The sequence below is a fragment of the Lutra lutra genome, chromosome 7 (genome assembly GCF_902655055.1).
Source record: "Lutra lutra chromosome 7, mLutLut1.2, whole genome shotgun sequence".
NCBI lineage: Eukaryota > Metazoa > Chordata > Mammalia > Carnivora > Mustelidae > Lutra > Lutra lutra.
In genome coordinates, this window is record NC_062284.1 from 65,402,383 (window position 1) to 65,415,430 (window position 13,048).

The 13,048-nt window shown below is 37.4% G+C and overlaps 1 pseudogene; it reads right to left on the bottom strand.

Moving 5' to 3' along the window:
* LOC125104450 (elongation factor 1-alpha 1-like) overlaps window positions 1–13,048 on the bottom strand; it is a 75,422-nt pseudogene that overhangs the window by 45,008 nt on the left and 17,366 nt on the right.

Genomic DNA, 13,048 nt, shown 5'->3' on the forward strand with positions numbered 1-13,048 from the left:
TGGAACCACAGGAGAAATGCAAATGCCCAGGCCTCGACTTTCCCATGTGATAGCACCGTGAATAAACATAGGAAGCACTGTGAGCAGCGGTTTCTGAATTCAGCGGAAGAGAAAGCTCGGTCATAACACATAGCATCTTTCATTGAGTTGTGGTGGGTGGGGGGGTGGGGGGGTGGGGACAGGCTTGTATTGAACAGATAACATTATTTCATTTGTCTGCAGAAAGGCCCTGTGAGGAGGATTTATATTAGAGGGATACCATTTGTTGAGAGAAAAAAACTGGACCCTTACATTCTCAGCATGACCGGGAATCAGGCACGGAATGAGAGAGGGAGGCTGCTGCGGCTGCTGGTGGCTGATTTGGGTAAACTGAACATACCCCAAATGCCAAGATCCTCCCCCTCCCTCCTGAGGAAATATGCTTCCTGTATCTCCTAAGGAAATAAAACAATGTCCCCACCTGACAGCTAACAGGTGGACCAAGTGCCATTCTGCACCATACGCCGGTAGCGAGCATCCCCGCAACAGAGAGCACGTGACATGTGTGCAGCTCATCTCAGTGACTTTTCTGTGAGCTGGCTTGGATCCCTGGGAGGCCACTGAAGGCAGAGAGAAGAAGACATGGGGAGATGTCTCCGCATTTGGATCTTTGGAGGGGCATGTTCGTCCCCCATATATCTACCAGTTTTCTAGTCAAGTTCAGAAAAAGGGGAGATACTCAGAAGATCTCTGTGCCCCCTATTGCCTTGCTGAAGGGATTGTCACAGTCTGCAAAGAGGCAATCATCCTCCCTTTACTACCAGCAGATTTTTTTTTTCTTTGGCTTCCCCAGCCTTTCAGTAAGTGCTTTTGTAAAGTAACAGTAAAAGCTAACGTGCAATAATATTTCAGAAGTTAATGGTGGGTGCTGAGGATTATGGAGCACTTTAATTTCTACTGTTGCTTTGCTGATATCTTTATCAAAATAATGAGCACCAGAAAGTGGTATTGATTGGTAAGTAGAATCAGATCCAGGACTAGCACTATGAGCCTTGCCACCTGCCTGGCTCCAGACGCACTCCCCAACGTCGGGCTGCAATCAGATGACGACATCCTTTTCAACAAATTAGATGCCTCTCACCACAACCATGAAAGGTAATTTCAATATCATAATCATTATTCCTCAGTTTTGTGCAGCTCAGTGGTTCTCAAGCTCTGTCCCTAAGAAGCCCTCAGAGTCTCTGCAAGCCGGGTGCCAATATTCTAAGCATAAACACCAATAATTAGTCATTGTCAAAATAGTAGAAATGTAATAGACATAGTATTAATACAGCAGATATGTTTTTTTAAGCTTCTTTGTCCATAAACATTTATTAAGGCTTTGGCACCTGATAACATTTGCCTACAAATGAATATTGGCCAGTATTTATCTATTTAAACTATTTGTCGAATCCCTCATAAAATCCTATTGATTCTACTTTGATGTAGCCAGCATTCAACTAATTTTCATCACAGTCACAGTTACTGCTTTGGTCAGAGCCACCAAAGATTACGGCACTCATCTCCCAAGAGGTCTGTTTGCTTCTGCCGTTGCTACTACATAGTCTGTTATCCACACTGCAGCCAGAGTGAGCCTTTGAAAATGTAGGTTAGATGATGTGACTCTTTCTAAAAACTCAGCAAGGTTTCCCCATTTGACTAGAGTAGGGCACAAGTCTTTATAAGGTCCTATAACCTATGTGGCCTGGCCCTCCCTGACTTTGCCCACCCCATTCCTCTCTTTCACACTGTTCCATGCACTCAGGCCTGCTGGCTGTTTTTTGAACATGCCACGTAAAGCTGAACCTTAGAACCACTGCCTGATTTTTCTGCCTGGGATGCTTTGTTGCCAGATATCTGCTTGGCTACAACCATTACTTCTTTCAAGTTTTTGCTCAAATCTCATTTTTCAGTGCAGCCACCCCACTTAATACTGCGCTCTGTTTCCCCTTCCAACTCCCATCCCCTCTTACCCTAACTCTCCTTTCTCCCCACCACATCTGTTACCTCCTAGCATTTGACCTATTAGAATTACCACGCCAGTACCAGGAGAACAGAAATCTTGGTCTTTAACTGTATTTCACAACTTTTAGTAAGTGCTCCAGAAACATGTGTTGAATAAATGAAATTCTATTATGTGCCAAACCCTATGATATACAAGAATTAACAATGCTGGCTTATAGTTTAGTGTGGAAGACATACAATTAACAAGCAGATACAGGAAAAAGAAAGAACAAAATGCCAAATGAATAATAATGGAAGAAATCATTAAGGCACAATTAAGCTGAGTCTAATAGTTTGTGTTTGTGCATGTCTGTGTGTGTTGTGTGTACTTTTACTTGTGATCTCATACTGCATTACAGTGTCATATTTTCTGCCATTAAAATGGTTCCTCTGATGCAACTCAACATATTAGCATTCATTGTGTTCTCCAAGGAGCACTATGACTTTCAGGTGCTGCACACCTGAGGAAATTTAAGAACTGCTGTTTGTGTGGTGATTTTCATAGGGTGTTCACATGTATTTTTCTCATCTAATTCTCAGAACAACCTTCAAAATGCAGGCCTTATGCATTTTCTTCTTTGATATGTTTTCCCTGTTTTGATTTTCAAGTGTGAAGCAATGATGTTGTTAGGTAATTTTGTAAACAAAGACGCCTATAGGTTCTACAAGGTTCCTATATGTTGTTGTTAGCGCCGACGCTGCTATCCTATGTTCATTTCTTTCTTTCAATTTCAGCCCACTAGTATGAGTCTTTTTCTCAAAACAAGATTAAATTCTGCAATAATTGCTAGGAGTGGAAAACGTGCATCTTAACATAAACTTCTGTTTTCTTACTGTGCAGTCAGCTGGACCCCAGACATTGGATCTTCTTGTCTTTCAATTCTGTAGACATTTATCCTGTAATTGCATAAAAGACATGCTTTAAGTTGTTGTAGGAAATACAAAGGTGGATAAAAACAATATCCTTGTTTCAAGAGCTTGTCATTGAGGATGGGAGGTCAGTGGTGTCAGCACTGGGGATACACTGTGTACAAGTTTCCTTTGTATGGGTGTGTAAATTTTAAATAAACTTTCCATTTTAGAGTAGATTTTAGATTTACAAAGAAGCCATGAAAATAATCTAGAGACTTCTGATCTATCCCAGTTATCTCTATTATTATCATCTTACATTAGGGTACCTATTATATAGCTAATGAACCAACTTGATACATTATCATTATCATTAAACTTCATAGTATATTCAGTTCTTATTTATTTTTTTACTTATTTACTTGCTTACTATCCATTCTCTGTTCTAGTGTTCTAGATCCCATACAGACACATTACATTTAGCCATCATGTTTCCATAGGCTCCCCCTGGTTGTGACAGTTTCTTAGACTTTTATTATTTTTGATGACTTTGACAGTTTTGAGGAGTACTAGTCAGGTATTTTGAAGAATGTCCCTTAACTGGGATTTGTATAATGTTTTCCTCATGATTAGATTGAGGTTATGTGTTTGGGGGAAAAAGACCAAAGAGGTTAATAAAGTACCACCTTCACACATTATATCAAGAGTATGTGCAATGAACATGACTTACTACTATTGATATACATCAATTGACTCAGATATTGTTTTTCAGGTTTTTCCACTGTAATCCCTGTGATTTTTATGGATCCTTTTCTTTGAAATCAGAACTCTGCAGAAGTTTTCTTGGACTTTCTGTTTTAGGCCTAGACTCGTCCATCCTGAACCAACTCACTTTCCTCATAGTTTCAAGATTTGCTACAGATATTTATGTCTTTTTTTGTGGCCCAGATATTTTGGCGTCTCCCATGGAGAAATAACAGTTTTGAGAGTGGAGGGTGCTTTTATTTCATTGTCTTAAATTCGTGATTCAGGTGAGCTATGCAATTAAATACCTTGATTTATAAGCAGACAGCCTGAAGAATGCAAAAAGACTCATGATTAATTCTGTGGATTTGTGGATTTACAAAATTCTAAAATAAAAGTAGTTTAATTTCAAATGAGAGATGTAATGCAGGTGCAGTGGAATCTAAAACAATAACAACTACAACAACAAATGAATAAATAAACAAAAAGTAGAATCAGACTTATAAATACAGAGAACAAACTAATGACTGCCAGAGGGGAGTGGGGTGGGCGGGTGAGCAAAATGGGTGAACGAGGGAGGGAGATACAGCTTCCAGTTATAGAACCAATAAGTCAGGGGAATAAAAGGCATAGCTAAAGAATACAGTTAATAACATTGTAATAGTGATGTACAGCTACACTTGTGGTGAACATAGCATAATGTATTTACTTGTCAAATTACTAAATTATACACCTGAAACTTATGTAACATTGTTTGTCAATTATACTCATATATATATAAAATAAAAAATAAAAAAGACCACACACATACAGTGGGAAAACGGGAAATTTTAGGGGGAATAAAAACCCAAAAATCACTGAAATTATCGTGAGACAATTACTGCTATTGATTGATTACCTTCAGTCATTTTTCTATATTTCTATATATGTATATATTTATTCAGGTATCTAACTACCTTCATTTTCTTTTGATTTTGGGGATGATTGTTTTTTTCCTTCAGCTCTAACATTTAATGATTCTTTTTTAAAAAAAATTTTTTTTATTAACATATAATGTATTATTAGCCCCAGGGGTACAGGTATGTGAATCGCCAGGTTTACACACTTCACAGCACTCATCATAGCACATACCCTCTCCAACATCCATAACCAAACTCTCCTCTCCCTACCCACCCCCTCACCCCCGCAACCCTCAATTTGTTTTCTGAGATTAAGAGTCTCTTATGGTTTGTCTCCCTCCCGATCCCATCTTGCTTCATTTTTTCCTTCCCTACTCACCAAACACCCCCCAACCCTGCAACGTTGCCTCTCAAATTCCTCATACCAGGGAGATCTCATGATAATTGTCTTTCTCTGGTTGACTTATTTCACTCAGCATACTTGGGGGATGATCTTATATGTATAGTTTTGTATTTTGTTTTTACACTGAATTTTTTTCTCATTAAACTTTAATAGGTTTCAAAATTCTGTGACAGACTTTTGGTCAAACTGTTTCCATTAAAAAGTACTTATTTTTAAAACTAGTAACTTAACATTGCCACAAGGAAAAAAATGGTAGATAAAACATCTTCTTTTCCCTCTGAAGTTTTTACATTGCATCTTTATCTTTAACCAGACTTTACCATTAAATTTAATTGGCCAATTGAGACAAGCTGTTCTAGACCTTCCACCACTGGTTAAGACTGGGGTGGCAGTTATTAGAGATAATATTCATTTAGCCTACTGAGTTTTATGGGAAGACTTGATGACCTTACCAGCTCCAGCAACCTCCCTGTCCACTGATTTGATGACACCCACAGCAACGGTCCATTTGAAATAACAGACGGCCAAATGAGCCAGAGGAAGAAAGTCAGAGAAGCTTTCAACACATAAGCTTCCCAAGAAGCATACCAATCATGACAGCGTCACCAGATTTCAAAAATATGAGGCTGTCTTTCAGCTTCTTACTGCACGGGGATCCATCTTCTCCTTCAGCTCCACAAACTCACAAGCAGTGTGAGCTGTGACAATCCAGCACAGGTTCATAGCCAGTACTGATTGGGTGTGGGTGGTTCAGGGTAAACACCTGAGCAATGAAGCCAGCTGGTTCCATTGGTGGGTTATCTTTGTTATCACCATCCACAACGGCAATGATGAGTATTTTTAACAAACACATTCTTGACACTGAAGACCACACTGTCCCGAGGAAGAGCTTCAGTCAAAGTTCATTGTGCATTTCAACAGACTTTTCCTCATTTGTAACACTGATAGTAACAAAAATGACCACAATGCCATGTTTGAGAACACAGTCTCACAGAGACGGTACCAACACCACCAATTTTGTAGACATCCTCAAACCAAAGGCTCGTCAGTTTGATGAACTGGTGGCAGAATGCAATCCAGAGTTTTGATCAGTATTGTCCCACTGGCATTGCCATCTTTACTGGTGACTTTCCATCCCCTGAACCAAAGCATGTTTATACTTGGCTCCAGCATGTCACCATACCAACCAGAAACTGGCACAAATGCTACTGTGTCTGGGTTGCAGCCAGTTTTCTTAATGTGGGTGCTGACTTCCTTCATGATTTCTTCATTATCGCTGGCTGAAGGGTGGCTCCATGGAATCCAGTTTGTTAACGACAACAATTAGTTCTTTCACAGCTAGTGTGTAAGCCAGAAGGGGATGCTTATAGGTTTGTTTTTGGATATACCTACTTCAAATTCACCAACACCAGCAACAACAATCAGGACAGAAAATTTTAGGCACAGCCTGAGATGTGCCTAAAATTGTGTTTTTGATGAAGTATCTGTATCCTGGAGCATCAATGAGAGAAACATAATACTGGTCTCAAATTTCCACATGGAGTTATTAGTGGTGATCCCAGGCTCACATTCAGCTTTCAGTTTATCTGAGACCCAGGGATAGTTGAAGGAGGCCTATCCCATGTCAGCAGCCTCCTTCTCAAATTTTTCAATGGTTCTTTTTGTCAGTGGCCCCACATTTGTAAATCAGATGGCCACAGTGGTGGACTTGCCTGGATCTACATGTCTAATGATATTGATGTTAATGAGTCTTTTCTTTCCCTATTTTGGTTTAGATTTAGCAGTAATTTTCATGATACATGCATTCTGGCAATAAACTCATTGCAAAAAAAGCTACACTAAATTATATATGGAGGATTTATTTCCCTCTGTTAATTAAGTTAGAAATGGCTGATTCTATTAAAAACATTTAATCATATTCTTAGTATTGGCAATTTTATTTAGGGAATTTGTAATTATATAATTATAATGTATAATTCATAATTATTTCTTTTGTCATCAATTCCATGATGAATGTCTTTGACGCATCTTTGAATAATCTTTGACTGCATTTTTTATTATTTCCTTATTATAGTATCTTGTCAAGCTCATTAGAATTCATTCTTGAAGGTGGGATGGCATGTATACTACAAGACCACAGAATTTTCTGAAAATCAAGGTAAGTAGTCTGCTGTCTCTGAAGGAATAGAATTTGTCATAGTGTTCTTCTGCCTCTAAGATTATATGATTCTATGATTGGCCACTCTTAGAAATTCTTTGTTAAAGGATTGTAATATTTTACATTTGTATATATGAGGTATATATAAACAAACTTTAATGTGGATCCTATAGAAATTAATTTAAAAATTAAAGCATTATTAAATTTTGGATAAATAATTAAGCTTAGTATTTTAATTGCCATTTTCAGTATCATTCACTCAGGAAAAAATATCCAGAACACTGTCAGGGGGTGGAAAGCAGAACTTGAATATGAGTTGGTGTGGTTCAGTTAGAGTCTATAACATAGCTGAATAAGGCCTAGATATGAAGTAACAAGTTAATAACACGTTTCACATCAAGCTCTAAAAGGCAAGCATTGGAATATGAAGTGATTCTCCCAATATAGTTCATGTGGTTTAGTCCTTAACTACTATTATGGTGAGATTAATTTCAATCCTGTTATGATCTGGGATATAGAGAATTTGGATAGGGTTCCAGAGGAAATGAGAATAAAAGTGAAAATGATTAGAGGGTTGATTGGAAAACACTGAACCCACTGGGATTATTGAGTTTGGAGTGGGTTAAGGAGAGGCTTAATGACAGTTTCTGACTGTAGAGGTGACACTATGGTATGATTAACTATGTGTAATCAATTTCAACTTCTATCAAGGAAAAGGCACATTTACACAAATAGGGGTTTGCTTTTGGTCATTGAGAAGATGTAATAAGCTAGTGGACAGCTACAATATGTTATCAACCCTAGGATCCATTGTAGCCAGGAGAAAGAAGGCTCATAGTTTTTAAGGAGAGGTCCCGTGGAATGGATGAAATTGCAGAACAGAACAGTGTGCAGACAGGAATTGATATCATTTCTTACCATTTTAGTTGGTGATTATTTGCAATTGGTCAGGGGGCTGTTGATTATGGCCCATTGTCCTCTTTGTTATTCTGTGCTTATTATACATTAACAGGACTTGGTTGGCATCAATTCCCTTTATGGAAATAACACCTCTAAACTGCAACATGACACTTTTAGCTCATGTAATATAAATGCAAAGTATATACATACGTCTGTAAGTCACACTGATTTAGAAGGAAGGTCTGCTTTCCTTCAATATAACAAATTATTCCTTTGGAATATGTTAAGCACTTTTGGAAACTTACTTTGATCATTAGATCAAAATCACTCTTTGGAAAATTAGTACCTTAAATTATATAATAAATTCAAGTAGGTGGATTACACAGATTTGAAATTTGGGATAGTGGTATTCCGCTTTCCTCATGAGGAATCTAGAATGGAGTATTGTATGGCTGAAGAATGGTGTTTACAGTGCTGATTTTCTTAGTAGTCAGGGCCCTATTTTTTCTGGTTATTTAGCTCAGGGCCGGGACAGCCCCTCATGTGATCCCTTATCTTTCCTTATTGCTTTCTGACTACAACTATAATCCTTCCACTCAGATACTGTTTCTTTCCTCCTTCAAATTTTCATTCAACATGTCTACCAAATTCTTCTCTTGAATCAAAATAGTAAAATGTTAAGATTTGTATTTTGAGTCCCTAGACATGGGTTTGAAAGCAGTTCCATCTCTTTCCGAATTTGGAATTTTAGCCAAGTTTCTTAACCTCTTTGAGATGCAGTTCCCTCACCTGTGAAGTTAACATAAAAATATCTATAATGCTGAGGTACTTAGAGGATTAAATGCAGTAACATTTATAACAGGTTTACCCCATGTGGCACACATTAAAATGAAAAATTTCCACAGCTGTTATTTTTTATTTGATCACTTTCTTCAACTTTTTTTTTTTAAGATTTTATTTACTTATTTATTTGACAGACAGAGATCACAAGTAGGCAAAGAGGCAGGCAGAGAGAGAGGAGGAAGCAGGCTCCCTGCTGAGCAGAGAGCCGGATGCGGATGCGGGGCTGGATGCGGGGCTCGATCCCAGGACCCTGAGATCATGACCTGAGCCGAAGGCAGCAGCTTAACCCACTGAGCCACCCAGGCGCCCCACTTTCTTCAACTTTTAAACACTTGTGATCATTCAATAAACATTTATTGAGCATTTATTACATTACAGCTTTGTGCACAGTAGTGCACAGTAGTTTGTGCTGGATAAAGAGTTAATAATAATGATAATGATACAAAATAGTTCTCTTATATTCATGGAGTTTACAGTAGATTATGATTCACCATTGATTTAATAAGAGCTTTGCAACAAGAAAACTACATTAAACTATGTATTAATTTTAAGGTACACCATGTGTACCTTATCATATTTCAGTGATATATAAAAGGGAAAAATGTATAAAAATTTTGCATAATTATTGTCTCACTCCAAATAAAAACCTGAACAATTTCTGAATACTGGTCATCATCTTGAATTTTTCTTTGGTTATATTTGTTCTATTATCTAGCCAACCTATTTCTTTTCTGTTGTTCTCATAGGCTCTACCCAATCCTGTGGCTGTTGGTCAGGGGTACATTCAGGCTCTGAGCCTTTGTGGCCCATTGTTTTGTTAATGGTGTGGGATATGCCTGAAAATTCCAGTCCTGGTGAGGTGCCACATTTAAGGAAACACAGTGAAAAGTAATTTCGTACAGTTCCAGTATCATTTCTTGCTTCCTCTCTTGCAGAACTTGAAAGAATATCCAATCCTTCATCCCCAGGGCTCCATATCTCCACACCCCATTCCTTCTTCTATGTCTTTCAAACTGTTCAACCTCTCCAAAACCTTTTTTTCTATCACTTGCATTCTTAGCATTCTCCAGAATATTCTTTCACCTCTGTGATTAAAATCAGAGAGGAAGGAAATGCCAAGTAGGCAATGCCAGGATTTTTCCTAGTTGGAGGCAAGAGGAAGGTGAAGCTATGAATTTTTATTCATAGTTAATACTTTTATTTCTGTTATGCAGTTACAATTTCTTGCTACTCTCACCTAAGGATTGAGCACAATGAAGCCTACTGGGCTAAGGGGTGAAGATGGGATCAGCTGAAAGTGTGGGGAACTGACAGATTTGGTTCCTGCAAATGCCTAAATCCTCTTGGGCATGTTTCTGTAACCTTGGCAATTGGGTGTCCTTTACTCTTTCCTATGTGGACCTTAGGGACAATCCTGGGCTTGCATAGGAGCAACATATAAACCCTATAGCTCTTTGGTTGAATATGAACTTAGTTTCACCATTGGTTCCTCTGATACTTGAGCCCTCTTTCTCTGGTAACACTGTCTGATATTCCAGGTACCACTGATTAAGGTCTAAGTGCCAATTCTTAAAGATTTTTCAGGACATTTAGGGTTAACACAGTAGCCATAAAACAATCATTCAATAACGTGCAAGGCTAGCAAAAACCCAAGAGTATTGATATTAAAAATATCCATAACTTACTATCATAATTTGACCTTGGCATTACTATTTTGCTATCTTGTAATTTATATTGATCTTTAGTTATAGGATTTTTTTTTTAAGTGGGGAATGCCAGCATATTGGATTACCTTATTAGAGTAAGTACTGAGTTTGGAGGAATTGGGGTTTGTAGGTCGGGGACAGTAGCTTTAGAGAATACTGCTTAGATTTGTTTCGTGTACTTTGAATCTTCCACATGAAGGGAAACTGCACAATATATAGTAAATCAGGACAATGATATTATTGGGTTAAATCACAACTTAATTATTCAGTTACTTGAGGCTACATAATCATTGAGCCCTATCTTTTGATAATGTTCCCTTGACTCTCTGTGAGTAACCAAATTTAAATGATGTGCTGTCATGCAACTTCTAGAAAACATTTGTGTGCCGTCCTTGGTGATTGGTTAGCAATGCCTCAGAGATTACTGCTTGTGTAAATTTCATTAATTATTTTCACTTCAAATATGATGAAGTGTTTTTTAAAAATTTAGTTGAGATCTAAAACAAAACCAAGAATAATTAGGGACTCGGAGCCACAGAGGATTTATTTGAGGAGCAAACTGTATTCATGGAGTTATAAAGTGTATCTGAAGTTTATAATTGAGTTAAAATTATCAAGTATTTGTAAAGTTGCTGGATTTAAAATATGCTAAACATTTTTGTAGAGACTCTCAGACATTTGGTAGAAGAGACAGTTAGGTTTAAAGATAGCCAAACGTTGAAAATGGAAGCGCTAGTTATTCCATCGTTGTCACTCCAAGTCTCACTGCATAATTAAACGCTAGAGTTGTTACATGCTCCCTATAGGATCCAGTTCAGCAATGTACATCCTACCTCTAGATTTGTTTCCCAGTCCTATAACCATGGGGGCTGTGGGTAGTCACCAATTTACTCATATTATCATGCTGCACATTTAGCCATAGCATTTGCATTGTGTTGTTGAGGAGAGTGGATATTTCCTCATAGTTTGGGGTTTTCCAAGCTAACAAATATAATCATTTTTTTCTCTCCAAAAACTATGTCTGCAATCTAGATAAATTATCAGCAGTTGCATAGTGATAACTGTATAATAAATTCATGGTTCAAATGAGTGAATATGGTTATAGCCATGGTTAACTGAGACTGGTGTCAGAACTCATGCTTCCTCTCACAATTTTTATAAATACATAAAAAAACTGCACATTAAAACAACATATTAGAACCATGAGCCAATCTACAATGAATAGTGATAGTGTTTTAAGGACAAGACTAGAAAAAAATAAAGACCCCCAAGTGCAATTGCATACTTTCTTATTAATCATCAACATTAATCATCATTGCTTAAAATAATTCTAGTTTAACCTCTGAAGTTGAGTAAGATTATTAACTCTCAAAATTTTATAAGAATAAAAAGTCATTTTGTGAAGACATAGATCTGATACTTGGTGGCTTCTGCACGGTTTCTTTTTTACTCTTTTAATCATATCACTGTACAACTGGTATTCAGTTCCCTTATGTTCTTGCTTCTCAGGAGAAAGGATCCATGTAGATTTCCCAACTTGGATCCTCTACTTGTGCAAAGTATAAAGTGAGAGAACTTTAAGAAGGTCTCTTTTCCAAACAAGGTGACCTTCAGTCCCATTTCCTTCATCCTGTCCAGTTCCACATTCTTAAGAACTAATATTGCTGTGAGTAAATATCCAAATTTAGATCTTATTATTATTTTTTAGATCTTTATTAGTAGTATTAGATTTCATTTTCCTTTTTTAGCCATATAGGAGATGCATTCTATTCTCTTCTTCATAGTACATTTTTATCAAGAAATGAAATGTGTTTTTCATATTTCAGGACCTACTTTAGATTCCACCTGTGTCTTGAAGATTTCCCTGATAATTCTAGCATGGCATACTCCCTTTTATGAAATTTTATGTTTATTATTTTCATTGTGCATTTAGGATCCTGACTACTAGAAGTACTTTGCTTTTTTACGAATCCTTGAATATGCATATGGAAGTTGAGTATTGAAAGGTGAACTTTATTTGAAAGGATGAGATGTGCTTTTGTTTCCAGATTGCTAAATACATCATAAAATCTCATTACCCTTAAGGTTTAGAGTCAATTTCCACTGATATATACTGAGACTTCCTTGACCTTCTTTAATTTTAACTCTTGTTAGGTAAAATTGAATATGTAATTGATAAGCTAAGGCCCAGTTAACATTCATATTTTCTCAATTGTATTAAAATTTATTAAAATTATGGAATGACTGTAACACCATTTTCACTTCTTTTTTTTTTTAATTTTTTTATTTTTTCAGCATAACAATTTTCATTATTTTTGCACCACCCCCAGTGCTCCCTGCAATCCGTGCCCTCTACAATACCCACCACCTGGTGCCCCCACCCTCCCTCCCCCCACCCCTTCAAAATTCTCAGATCGTTTTTCAGAGTCCAGAGTCTCTCATGGTTCACCTTCCCTTCCAATTTCCCTCAACTCCCTTCTCCTCTCCATCTCCCCTTGTCCTCCATGCTATTTGTTATGGTCCA